We start from the raw sequence: 9,889 nt of genomic DNA, 5'->3' as shown, positions 1-9,889 counted from the left end.
ATAAGAGACTGGATTGATTTGTCCAAAGATTTCAAAGGGCCCAATGAACCGTGGACCTAATTTGTAGGATGGCAACTTCAGACGGATATACTTGAAGGAGAGCCATACCTTGTCTCCGGGGCGAAAGGTAGGCGCATCCAGACGTCTCTTGTCCGCATGTCTTTTCATATGTTGGGAGGCTTTCTCCAAGGCAGTTTTAGTGTTCCTCCAAACCTTTGAAAAATCTTCAGAGAAAGTATCGGCAGCCGGAACGCCAGATGATCCGGAGATGGGAAGAGGTATTCCAGGTTGTAGTCCAAAGACAATCTGAAAGGGAGAATTTCCAGAAGATTCACTTACTTGGTTGTAGGAAAATTCTGCCCAGGACAGTAAGTACCCAGTCGTCATGATACGCGTTGACAAAGTGACGCAGGAATCCAGCCAGGATTTGATTAGTCCTCTCCACTTGTCCATTAGATTGAGTATGCTATGCTGAGGAAAAATCCAGTTCTATTTTTACCAGTTTACAAACTGCTCTCCAGAATTATGAGGTGAACTTGACTCCTCTGTCGGACACAATGTGGAGAGAAAAACCATGGAGACAGAAGATGTGCCAAATGAATAGATCCGCCAGTTCTGGAGCAGTCGGAAGACCGGCTAGCGGAATGAAGTGAGCCATCTAAGAGAAGCGGTCCACCACTACCCACACCACTGAACATCCTGACGAGTTTGGGAGATCTGTGATGAAGTCCATCGCGATGTGCTGCCAGGGAGCGGACGGAATTTGAACAGGCTGAAGCCTACCTGCAGGTTGGCATTTGACAGTCTTGTTACGGGCATAGGAACGAAAGGCTGTGACGTACTCCTGGATATCCTTAGCCATAGTAGGCCACCAGTACTAACAAGTGATGAGCTGCAGAGTCTTCCTCTGACCGGCGTGACCAGCCAACTTGGAAGAGTGACCCCACCGAAGGACACGACTACTTTCAGGAGCAAACACGAGAGTTTTCTCAGGGGGAAGCCGGGTAAGATCAGCAGAAGCAACAGCGACTAACCTTGAGGGTTCTATGATGTCCTGAGGTATTTCCTCTTGATCAGGAGGCAAAAAGGCTCTGGAAAGTGCATCTGCCTTGACGTTTTTGTCAGAACAATATTAAATTGAGCAAAAAACAAAGCCCAGCGAGCCTGATGGGGATTCGGCCTCTGTGCTGTTTGGAGGTAAGCAAGGTTTTTGTGATCGGTGAATATGACTACCTGGTGAAGAGCTCCTTCAAGAAGATGCCTCCATTCCTGCAGGGCTAATTTGATAGTCAATAATTCCCGCTCTCCAATGGAATAGTTCCTTTCTGCGGAAGAAAAAACCTTGGAAAAGAAACCACATGAGTTCATAAGATTTCTGGGTAAGTACTGCTCCCGCACCTACGGAGGAAAAATTGTTCGTTAGAGTTAGGACGATGGAGGACTGGTGCGGCAGCAAAGACTTTTTTGAGAGAAACAAAAGCCTCCTCTGCCTCAGGGGGCCAATCCTTGGGATTTGTACCTTTCCGGGTCAGATCTGAGATGGACGCCACTCGGGTGGAAAAGTTAGGAATGAATTGCCGGTAGTAGTTGGCGAAGCCCAGGAATCGCTGTATGGCCTTCGGCGCAGACGGACGAGGCCACCTGAGTACGGCTGACAACTTCCCTGGATCCTTTTTCAATCCTGTGGAGGAAACAATGTAACTGAGGAAAGGCAAAGAGGATTGTTCAAAGAGGCATTTCTCAAATTTGGCACACAGTCTGTTTTCTCTGAGTCTCTGTAAGACTAGGCGTACTTGTCTCCAGTGCGAGGCCAAGTTAGTTGAAAAGATCAAAAGGTCGTCCTGGTAGACAAAACACAGGTATAGAGCAGATCCCTGAAAATGTCATTGACAAACTCCTGAAAAACAGCGGGTGCACTGCTTAGGCCGAACGGCATTACCAGGTACGCATAGTGGCCATCACAGATGTTGAAGGCTGGTTTCCATTCATCTCCTTCCTGGATTCGGATCAAATTGTAGGCACCTCTGAGATCCAACTTGGTGAAGATTTTGGCCCCTCGGAGACGATCGAACAGTTCTGAAATGAGAGGCAATGGGTACCTGTTTTTTACCGTGATCTGGTTAACACCCCGGTAATCAATACAGGGCCGCAAGGATCCGTCCTTTGTCTTCACGAAGAAGAATACTGCTCCTGCCGGTGATAATGATTTTTGGATAAATTCTCTGGCCAAATTCTCCTGGATGTAGTCCAACATAGCTTGAGTCTCTGCTTGGGAAATAGGGTAAACTCTCCCACGGGGAGGAGATGTTCCAGGAAGAAGATCTATTGGACAGTCATACGACCTGTGGGGAGGTAGTCTCTCAGCCTCCTTTCCCAAAGACATCCGAGAAGGACCAGTATAAAGATGGTAACCCTGGCAGGGTAGCAGGTTGGACTGGGGACGAAACTGGTTCAATCCGGGTTAAGCATTGGTCCGAGCAGGAATCTCCCCAACACAGAATCTCCCCTGTTCTCCAATTAAGGACTGGTTCGTGTTTCTGGAACCAAGGTAAACCTAATACCAAGGGGTGAGGCAAACCAGGGTACACATAAAAGCGGATTATTTCAGAGTGCAGTAGACCTACCCGGAGTTCCACTGGCTCGGTCTGGAACTGGACGGGTTCGGTCAGTGGCTTGCCATCGACAGTGGTCACCCGCAACGGATTAGGAAGAGACTGGACTGGTAAGCGGTAATGATCCACAAGCGCCTGCTGGATAAAATTTCCGGTGGCTCCGGAATCCAACAGACATAGTCCAGAAAATTTTATTTCTCCGCAGGACACGGAGACTGAGATCTGCAACGAAGGAGAGGAATATTCTCTACCTAGGGAGGCCACTCCTACCGAACCTAGGCACTGGAGTTTCCCAACTTCTTCGGACAGGAGCGGATCAGGTGTTCAGAACTACCACAATAGAGACAACTTCCCTCTTTGCGACGCACCTCCTAGCGACGGCTGGCCAAACTTACTCTGTTAACCTCCATAGCCTCGGGAGAGGGAGGTGAGATAGCCATTTTGGAAGAACTAGAGTCCAGGTGGTAGGACCTCTTGTCTCGCTTGATCTTCATGGAACGCTCCTGAAAGTGCAGGTCAATCTGGGTTGTCAAGGATATCAGATCATCCAAGGTGGTAGGCCTGTCCTGTTCCGCCAGCTCATCCTTGATTCTTCCAGATAGGCCCTCCCAGAAGGTAGCCACCAAGGCCTCATTGTTCCAGGATAACTTGGATGAGAGAGTGCGGAACTTAACAGCATACTGAGCCACCTTGAGAGTTCTTTGGCTTAAGCGATGCAAGGCAGAATCGGTCAAGGTGACACGGCCAAGTTCATCGAAGGTTCTGCGAAAAGTCTCTAGGAAAGATTGAAGATCATTAACCAGCGGGTCTCCTCTCTACCATAACAGGTTTAGCCAGGCGAGAGCTTCTCGTGCTAGATGTGACATAATGAAGCCCACTTTGGCTCGGTCAGAAGCAAACATATGCCCCAGATTATCATATGGCCTACGTACTTGTAGTTGATACAACTCATTGCATACCATTTTAACAGATACTTCTATGGATGAATTCAAAGTAATTGGTGGAAAATTTTGGGATTTTTTCTAATAAAATCTGGAAACTTACTTTGTGAAGACTCTTACTGTTCAAGAAGTAATTCTTCTAGTAGCTAGAGCGCTTCCAACTCTGCCTCTGTAGAAAAAGACACACGTGAAGGAATTTTTGTTTTCATGGAATTTTTTAAGTAAAAGCTTGAATTTTTAATTAGTAGCATTTTGGGGGTACCGAACATTTTGGATCAGTTCACATTTTTCATGTGCTCTATGCTGAGCCTTTACATTAGGATTTCTATCTAAATCTACAAAAAACCTGATTCAGATTAAACCCCATTGAATGATGAATGTATTCATTCTTTAATAAGGTGGCAGAGATACTCCAGACTCCATTTGACCTCTATTTGGCATTGTCCATCTTTTCAGAGGTGCACAATACTGTTGTCGATCTTGACTTACTGCACACTTAAAAAGATGGAGACCGCCAAATCATTGGCAAAAGGGACCCCATCTGCCTAATTAGAGTGAATCTTCTGTTGGGGGTTTAGTCAAAATCACTTTTTTTAATTTGATGGAAGTCAGCATAGATAGCAGTATAAATAAAGATGTTTCAGGGCACTTCATTCGACGGATCTTTAACCCAATATTGAAAAGTGGGTTATATAGCGAAAAAAATATATCACTAATATTGGATCAAATATTTTATTTGCTGTACACAGCAAATAGAAAAATTAAAAAACAAAGACTGTAGAAAGTAAAAACTGATTAAAAAAACACTGCATTTCGGCCTTGTAGGCCTTCATCAGGTATATAATAAAATAGTCAAATAGTGCCCTTGGTTCGTACGTGTACAATGTGGATGATGAGAAAGGAGCAGTCCTCCACTAGGGACTCTGCTGCATTGCACTCTGCATCCATCACTAATTTTTTCGGTGGGACCCATAAAGATTTGGAGAAAGGCATTTCATTAGACATATGTACAGGTGCGTTTTTTGTGAATATGTATTTCAACATACGTCATTGTCTAGATTTTATAGACTTATTATTACTGAGTTAGGTTAAGAAGAAGTGATATTATTAAATCTGTGCACGATATTCTTATCTTGGGGATGAAGATGTAATATATGTATTCTAATTGTTAATTGTCAAACAGCTTGTAAACTTTTCCCAGTGTTGTGCCTCTGTTACGGGCTAGCGGAATGCACCAAATAATAATAAGATGATAATGAAGTGCGTTCGCAACCAGGGGTCCACCGTGCAGAGATGTTAACTCCTGCTGCTCGGTAATGGCGGATGCTATATGGCGGTATAACAGAAGAACACACACGGGTTAACGTCACCCGGTGTGTACTGAGGCAGACTCTGTTACCTCACAGAACCGCAATACCGCAGAATATAAATGCAGCTGCGAACACCACTAAATAGACGCTGGCTACCGTGGTGTGCAGACCAAGTGCACAGTGGCGTACAGGCAAGCCACTACTTGGCGCTCATGCTAGTCTCTGACTCAGCCTCCTACCTGCACTCCCAGTCTAGGCACTAACTGGCAAGGCTGACCAAAACATGTGTATCAAGGATAGGGGTTTCATAATGAGTCATTTACCTGAGACATACATACGTGCATACAACACTCACTCCACATGGTCTATACTAGCACACAGCTGTGCGGCCGTGCGATCCATTTATAACCGCAGCCTTCCGGGACCTTCCTGATGGCCCAATCCGAGCTGCTTGAGGTCCTGAGCATGTGACCTCAGACCTCCAATGAGAATTCGTCCCAAGGGCATGCTCAGTAGGCGGCAAGAAGGACTTACTCCCCAGAGCTGAGCGCTGCTGGCTAGTGCGGGTTGCTATAGCTGAACCAGAGGTGGCAACAGCAACCAATCTGACAGCACTAGCCTGAGTAAGGCGCTGGGATCGTTGTCTCTGCTGAGCAGCTCCCTCTGCGGTCGAGAAGAAGCAGCAAGGGTGCTTCCGACCTTGAGCGTCCTTCTGGAAGAGGACCGCTCCGGCACCTATGGAAGAGGCATCCACTTCCATGATGAAGGGTTTATCTACATCGGGGCAATGTATAATGGGAGAGCTAGCAAAATGGGAATTGATGGAGGAGAAGGCCTTGGAGACCTGTTCTGACCACAACTTGGAATTTGCTCCCTTCTTAGTGGGGGCAACTAAGGGAGCTACCAAGGTGGAGAAGTGGGGAATGAACTGGCGATAGTAATTAACGAACCCCATAAAGTGCTACACCGCTTTGAGGGAGTGGGGTTTTTGCCAATCCATTACCGCCTGCAGCTTGGCAGGATCCATAGCCAAACCCTGGGCAGAAATGATATAGCCCAGGAAAGGCAAGGACTCCTGCTCAAACAGGCACTTCTCCAACTTGGCATAGAGGGCATTTGATAGTGAGAGGTCGGAGACTTTGCAGACTTCTCTTTGATGGGAGTCCATTTCTGGAGAGTAGATGAGAATATCATCCAGATAGACAACCACCGAGGTGGAGAGCATATCCCGAAAGATATCATTTACAAAGTCTTGGAAGACGGCAGGAGCATTACAGAGCCCAAAGGGCATGCCAAGTACTCATAATGGCCATCCCTGGTGTTAAATTCCGTGTTCCATTCATCCCCCTCACGGATGCGAATCAGGTTATAAGCTCCCCCAGATCTCGCTTAGTAAAAACTCTCGCTCCCCGTAGCCTATCAAACAGTTCTGATATCAGGGGCAAGGGGTATTTATTCTTAACAGTGATGGCGTTAAGACCCCTGTAATCAATGCAGGGACGTAGTTCTCCATTCTTCTTTTGGACGAAGAAGAATCCCGCCCCCGCTGGTGACACCGACTTCCTAATGAATCGTCTTGCCAGATTCTCCGTGATGTATTGAGACATGGCCTCTGTCTCCATGAGAAGGGATAGACTCGACCCCGGGGAGGCTCAGCACCAGGCAAGAGGTCAATACGACAGTCATAGGGGCGGTGAGGCGGAATGGTCTCCGCCGCCTTCTTGGAGAACACATCTACATACTGTCAATAGTGTTTGGGAAGAGGGGAAAGATCTGCGGGAACCTCAGTAGAGGCAACCTGAATGCATTCCCTCTGACATCTATCCTCACTGGATTTACTCCATCTCAGAATTCTCCCTGAGGACCACTCTATATGAGGGGAGTGGTAGCATAGCCAGGGGGCCCCCTAAGAGGACCTGATCGATACCCTCTGGCATGATGAGGAGGGATATCGTCTCTTGATGGGATGGAGACACCGAGAGTACCAACGGGGTGGTCTGGTGGGTGATCTGTGAGGATAGTGTTGAGCCGTTCACCACTCTGATGGTGACTGGCTTAGGTAACATGACCTGAGGAATTGCATGCCGTTGGGCGAAGGCAGACAACATAAAATTGCCCTCCGCACCGGAGTCCACGCAAGCCTCCACCGCTAGAGTTATCATGGACCTAACTCAAGCGTCCCCTTAAAGGACAGCTTGGAGGAAAACGCCGCTGTGTCTAGCAGGCCTCCTCCAATAACCACTAGACATGAGCGCTTTCCCGGCCGCTGTGGGCACCTGTTGGCAAGGTGACCAGACTGCTGGCAAAGATGACAGACCATTGATTTGTTTATTAATATGTATTTATGATACTAGGTGGGTTTTCTAGTCATGTTACCTGCATTGAGGTTGATTTTGTCTTTTTGTGGTCTCTTACTGCTTTTGCACCAAACTGATTTCGCCTGCAACCGAGGCGAGGGAGTTTATTGCGGAGGAGGAACTAACCTTTTTTCATTCACTTAGTGTCAGCCTCCAGGCGGCAGTAGCATATACCCCACAGTCCAATGAGTGTCTTGGAGAAAAGGATTTTACGGTGAGTATCACAAAAATCCATGTTTTTTTTTTATTTCTCCACATACGAATAAATTGGACGATGCTCTGGTCCACAACTGAAGAAAGAAAGAAAAATATTCAGTTAATTATGATTATGACAGTGTCAATCATTTTACCAGTTCTTCTTTGTTGTTTTTACTGCAGCTGCAACAATGAAAGAAACAAAAAAAACAATGGAGGTACAGTTGCATATTTTTTCCTGCACCATGCACACTTTTTTGATAAAATGAACAGTGACATTCAAAGCAACAACTCGTCCCGTATAATCAAGCCTTCGTGTGGCCATGTCGATGGCTAGATACCAAGGCCCTTGGAAAAATGGGACCAAAAAAATAAATGGGCCCTGCTAGGAAGGGGTTAAAGAAACGTTATCCCTAAATTCTCATCTCTCGCTGTACGTTTAGTTTCCCTTTTACAGCGGATGCACTTGGTTTCCGTCATTAAGAGGAAACGCAGCTGCAGATTGGAGTTTTATCAGCTGGTTTTCTGTTTGTGGGGTGTCAGTCCCACAGCCCTTATTGGTGGGGGCCGATTTCAAGGATTTATCTTATGCTGATCATGTGCAAGATGGGGGTGTCCATATGGACCATTGCATCTCCAGGGGGCGCTCTGATTATATCACAATTTTAGTTGTAGGAAGTCGATGAGCGGTGGAAGGACTGAGGTTTTCGTGGCCGGTGTTGGGGATTTCACCGTGTGTTATGTGACATCTGAGAAGTGTGTCGTGGGTTAGAAGTGCTGCGTTACTTTCGGGGTGCAATCATTTCTCTATAAAACTCTAAGAAATTCCTGATGATCTTGAGATTTGCTGAACTCGCTGATTTTTTTTTTCTTCCCACCATCTGTTCGGGTATGTTTAGATGACTGTGCTTTTAGTTAACAAGCAATAACCCAACCAATTGTGGCCTAAAGTGCTAGTGCACATTGCCACGTGTTAAGCCGTGATTGCAGAGTGTGCACTGTGCCCGCGCTGATGATAGAACAGGGACAGATGTGTCCCCCATGGAGCAGAATCCACCGCTGTAGCAACCAAACCACCAGTCATGCCGGGGTAGAAATACTCACCTGGTAAACTCCTGAATGAATTTGAGAACATCAACATTTTTTAAAATCTACAGCTTGTCAATTCTTTCAGCGTTTTTGCAGCATTTTTTCACACGTATTTAGTGAATTAAATAATTGTCTGCATGCACTGGTGTCACTTAGGCAGCGCTGCAGCCAATCACTGAGCTCAGTAGCTTGTGCTGTCTACTCAGGCAGAGCAGCTGTTCATTGGCTGCAGCGCTGATGGCAGTAGTATCATTCAGGGAGCAGCCGCAGGGACTCTGTGCAGGACCAGGGGAGGGTGAGTAAAGACATAGAATCCTAGAATATTAGAGATGGAAGGAACCCCCAGGGTCATCATGTCCCACCCTCCTGCTCAATGCAGGATTCTATAAACCATCTCAGACCGATGTCTGTCCAGCCTCTGTGTGAAATCTTCCATTGAAGGAGAACTCACCGTCTTGTGGCAGTCTGTTCCACTTATTGGTCACCCTCACTGTGAATAAGTTTTTTTTTTCTAATATCTAATCTGTATCTTCTCCCTCTTCTCCCTTTCAGTTTCATTCCATTGCTTCTTGTGTTTCCATGTGCAAATGAGAATAAGAATGATCCCTCTACACTGACATCCCTTCAGATATTTGTAGATGCCTATTAAGTCTCCTCTTAGCCTTCATTTTTTCAAGCTAAACATTCTCAGGCCCTTTAACCGTTCCTCGTAGGACATACTTTGCCATCTGCTCACCATCCTGGTAGCTCTTCTCTGAACTTGCTCCAGTTTTTCAATGTCTATATTTAAAATTTGGTGCCCAGAACTTGACACAGTATTCCAGATGAGGTCTGACCAAGGAGGAGTAGAGGGGGATAATGACTTCATGTGATCTAGACTCTATGCTTTTCTTAATACATCCCAGAATTGTATTTGCCTTTTTTTGCTGCTGCATCACACTGTTGACTCATGTGCAGTCTAAGATCTATTAGTATATCCAAGTCTTTTTCACACATGCTGTTGCTTAGTTCTATTCCTCCCATTCTGTAAATGTAATTTTAGTTTTTCTTGCCCAGATGTAGAATCTTGCATTTCTCCCTGAAAAATACCATTCTTTTAGTCGCTGCCCATTGTTCAAGCTTATCTAGATCTTTCTGAATCCTTTCTGTCTTTTCTAGTGTAACCTATCCCCTAAATTTGATCAGTTTACCTTAACTTCCCTTATCTAGATAATTTATAAAAATATTGAACACTGAACATTTTCCTATAGGACGTGCAACTATTTATTACCACTCTTTGAGTACGATCACTGAGCCAGTTATGAATCCACCTAACCGGAACCTTGTCAATCCCATATTGGTCATTTTTTTTCAATAAGGATTGTATGAGATACTATGCTTTGGTG

The 9,889-nt window shown here is 45.8% G+C and overlaps 1 long non-coding RNA gene across 1 annotated transcript; it reads right to left on the bottom strand.

The window, feature by feature from the left end:
- Positions 1-3,652: 3,652 nt before the first annotated feature.
- LOC141092269 (uncharacterized) lies at positions 3,653-7,654 on the bottom strand. Its single transcript, XR_012232743.1, has 2 exons — positions 7,347-7,654; positions 3,653-3,722 (listed from the first exon to the last, which is right to left on the bottom strand). It is a non-coding gene; the product is annotated as an uncharacterized lncRNA (long non-coding RNA).
- Between the last annotated feature and the right edge of the window lie 2,235 nt (positions 7,655-9,889).

Source organism: Dendrobates tinctorius, unplaced genomic scaffold, assembly GCF_039654945.1.
Source record: "Dendrobates tinctorius isolate UK_male_01 unplaced genomic scaffold, ASM3965494v1 ptg000059l, whole genome shotgun sequence".
In the NCBI taxonomy this organism is placed as follows: Eukaryota; Metazoa; Chordata; class Amphibia; order Anura; family Dendrobatidae; genus Dendrobates; species Dendrobates tinctorius.
This window is presented reverse-complemented; position numbering and strand designations above follow the sequence as displayed.